Raw genomic sequence first — 4,046 nt, 5'->3', positions numbered from 1 at the left:
AGTCTTTGCAAGAACACAACAAACATTATCTTCCACACATGTCTATTTCTGTATTTAGACTTGATAACCAACAAGCTGGAAAACACTGTTTCACAAAGATATGTTGTTGAAAAGGTAAGAAGGGGCAACACAGTCTCAGACAGAACAAGATATGACTGCAAACACTTGATCCAGAATTTTGTAATTGGCATTGTAGAGAAATCAGTTCTCGCTGCATCGCTGTTAACAAGTTCAATGAACTCCTCTTGTGCTGTCTCAGGAACATCTTCAACTTTGACTGTGAATGGGCTTCTAGCAAGTGCAAATGGGGTGTGTCAGGTAGATTTGGAAAGTACGATGACATTTCGTTCTTTCACAGAAATTATCATTGTAGTCCGGTTCAATGTCATGTTCCTCAAAGAAAGCAGATAAGGTAGGCAACATGAACATTTATTTTCATCCAATTTTTTTTGCCAAAGCTCAAGTTTCATTTGGAATGATCAGATCTTTTCAGACAAATCGAGGCATGTTGCATTTGGTCCTTGCAGTGATCAATTGAACTCATTCCAGATGGCAAAGATGTCAACCAAGTAAGCTCTTTTCTGCAGTTCACTGTTATCGCTGAAAAGTGCTTATAACTGCAGTCTTGCTTTCTGATTACAAAACATTTTGAGTTCATCACGAAGCTCAAAAACACATTTTAAAACGTTTCCTCCACAACCATCTCACTTCACTGTGAAACAGCAGAGCATTATTTGGCACATCCGACTCGTTGCACAGTTGCGAAAACAGTCGACTGTTTAAAGTGCTTGCCTTTACAAAATTGACAGAACTTATGATGCTTTTCATTACTTCTTGTAACTCTTGTGGCAGTGTCTTCATTGCTAATATTTGCTGATGAATCATACAGTGAATTCCAATGACTTTGGGTGACTCATTCAGTACCAAACGTTGAAATCCAGATCAACATCCTACCATAGCTGGAGCACCATCTGTGCAAACACCACAAACCTTTTCCCAAGAGATCTTATGCTCTTTCAGAAGTGAATCAACTGTGTCAAATATATCACATGCAGCAGTTGTCATTTCAAGAGGTTTGCAAAAAAGAAACTTATCTTTAAAGTCGCCATCATTAATATGCCTCACATAAACCAGTAACTGTGAACAGTTGGCTGGATGCTAAATATTAGAAGTGGATCAGATTTAATTTACTGGATTACCTGATCAAGAATATCAGCAGACATGTTATCTATTCCTCTGCAGACAGTGTCGTTAGATAATGAAATTGCACTCAATTTCATAACAAATTCGTCCCTATCATTAAAACCATACTGTAAAAAATCCTCACTATATTTTCTTTTCTTAATGTTCTTCTCTACATGATCAATTGTCATGGGATGGTCTGATAATGAAAATAATAATAATAATAGCTTTAATAATACAAAAGATGATACATGACTAGTTGTCAATACAGTTCATTAAAGTTTCCTGTGATTTACCATTCTGTTGTTGTTTTTTACTACCTGTTACTATCACAAGGGGGCAGTATTCACATCAACCACAGCTGAATATAAAAGGACTGATCAGCATCCAGATTAAGTTCCCATGGTACAGATATAAATATACATATTTCCCAGTAGTTGATTATTTTACAGTATATATTTTACATTTACCCAGTAATTATAATTAATGAAGTGTCGTTATGCCAGGTATTTGTATGTGGGCGTATCTGTATGGGGGTGGACCCACCTGGAGATGGATAGAGGAGCGGTGTTTCGGTTTCTAAGACCATTGGAAATATGTGTTTTCCGATGGTCTTAGATGAGCCCTGTGAAAGGGTCTTTCAACTCCTACAGGGGTAGCGACCCACAGGTTGAGAACTTAGTACAAAGTAAAACCACTAGTATCAAGTAATGCTTTTTTGTATGTCCATTGTATCATTTCTTTATTTGAATTCTCACATCATTTTCACTCAAGTAACATTGTTAGAAACTATGGTAACAAATTGTTTTTCAAGTGGCCAGTGGCAATGATGTTAATAAAAGTTTTCCTAAGTAGTTTATGCCTATATTTTGATCTGTTTCACTAACTTTGCTTTCCGCCTTTTTCCAAGCTTGGTTCCAAGCCTGTCAGTCAGTTCACTGATTTTTTTTTTTTTAAACAGGAAAAGAAACAATTATTTTAAAGAAAAAACATCCAAAATTATTTGCTAAAGGAACTCCGCATTTTTGTGATTACATTTATTGGAAGGGTGGAATAAAAATTCAAATGTCATTTAGTTTATAGCTGCAAACTAATTTATTTCAGTAAAGGGTGGATCATTGGTTACGAGTTTACGTTGGTTTCTCTTCAGAATATAGCCTGCATTCAAGAGGCACCTCTTTTCCCCTCTGCGCAGATTCTTGGCTTCAGCCAATGTCAACGAAGGGGCAACTAGCACAACACCATCACCCCTTACACGGAGCATTGGGATAGTCCATTTCATTGATGTATATATCACTTCATACATCTCTGCATCAATTTCCATAATAGTCACAGTTTCTTCCACATCTCCCAATATCATATTTAAATGCTGATCATACGCATGCAGTCGTCCTCTGGGCTCTCGGTCATTTAGCATTTTCACATTTAGCATGTTCGTTTGGGCTGAGCCTAATGAGATCCAGAGGCTCCTCTACTATGTTGGTAGTTTGTTGCTGGTCCGCATCGTCTGCCCTGTTTCACATTCTGACCACTGATGTTCTTACAATGCATTTCCTTTTTGTTTATGAGTTTATTGCAGCTGAATGCATTCTGACTGGTACATTAAAAACTGCCATTTCATAAGGTTCAATCTAACAAAATTTGGTCAGAGGAACTGCGGTGCTTGAAATGTGGACTTGATTAAGCCAAGGAGGTGCCATGGAAGGTTGTAGGCCCTGCTGACACATTAATTTAAAAACTGCTCTCATTTTTCATCGGGAGGGGCTTTCTCCCAAAAAACTCTATGTAAGCACTGCACATATTATCTCATTTAACTCACCATCATCCTTCATGAAGTAAACGTAATTACCCCAATAGTAAAGATTTTAAGATTGAAGATGCGAGGTTATGCAATGTGACTTCATGGTCACCTAGCTCTTAAAAAGACTGGAGAAAAAGTTGTACCCAGATCACCAGATTTGTCCAATTAAAGTCTAAGGATTTGCCACCACATCAAGGGCACGTATTCCTTGGATTATCCCTGTCGGAATGACTTCTGGCTAGTCTGTAACTTAGGAAACACATTTTAATTTAGTGGGTTGGCTTTATTTTCTTTTTAAATGGGCTAAACACAAAGAATGGGGGATGGCTTCAAACTGGACAGATTTTAAACAGTTGATTGACCACGTGAGGCTAATCACACAGGTTGTATTAGGCCTCAATTTTCTCATCTTTAAAATAACATGTTTGGACCCGATGACACACTTTCCGGTTCCTTTACTGCTGGAGGCCTTTTAAGAAAGAAGTCCTTTGCCTCAAGATTTGAACGACGTTTTCCGGAAAGAGCCAAATGCAGATCTGAGGGGAAAGTGAGGAGCTATGAATGGAGGGTGGAGGTGGGGCTATGACATTAGACAATGACTGGAGCTAGAAGGAAAACCAAAAAACGAGCCTCGTCGTTTGCAGACGACTCAAGAAAACCATAAACGGGTAGCCACAGTTTATAAGGCCAATGAAACTCCGCAGGTCTTTTACGAAGGCAGCAATAAGACCCGTTGCTCTCCAGGCGCTCACCGAACGCCCAAGGATTATATCGCAGATCGTCGGAACCGACAACGTCCGTCTCGCTGGAAGCACCGGCCGCGAAGCGGAAAAATGCACTGAACAAAGCAGAACGCTTGACTGGGCTGGAGGCCCTCCGAGAAAAGGCCACCTCTGGAAACACACGGGACGCCTCGGCGCGGCGGAAGCGCGAGGAGGATGTGGGGATCGCGCCCTCGGCCCCGCAGGCCTCCCCCAGACCCACAAAAGCAGCTGTCCGGGCGCTACCGGCGCCCAGCGTTTCCTCCCAGCCGGCAGCGGAGCGCCCGGGCGGCGCCGAGGAC

General features: G+C 40.6%; 1 pseudogene; it reads right to left on the bottom strand.

Annotated features, from left to right (window-relative positions):
- Positions 1-2,272: 2,272 nt before the first annotated feature.
- LOC105978409 lies at positions 2,273-3,014 on the bottom strand (annotated as a pseudogene).
- Positions 3,015-4,046: the final 1,032 nt, after the last annotated feature.

The sequence above is a fragment of the Echinops telfairi genome, unplaced genomic scaffold (assembly GCF_000313985.2).
Source record: "Echinops telfairi isolate 266 unplaced genomic scaffold, ASM31398v2 ScPeMD7_2;HRSCAF=8, whole genome shotgun sequence".
NCBI classification, from domain to species: domain Eukaryota; kingdom Metazoa; phylum Chordata; class Mammalia; order Afrosoricida; family Tenrecidae; genus Echinops; species Echinops telfairi.
This window is presented reverse-complemented; position numbering and strand designations above follow the sequence as displayed.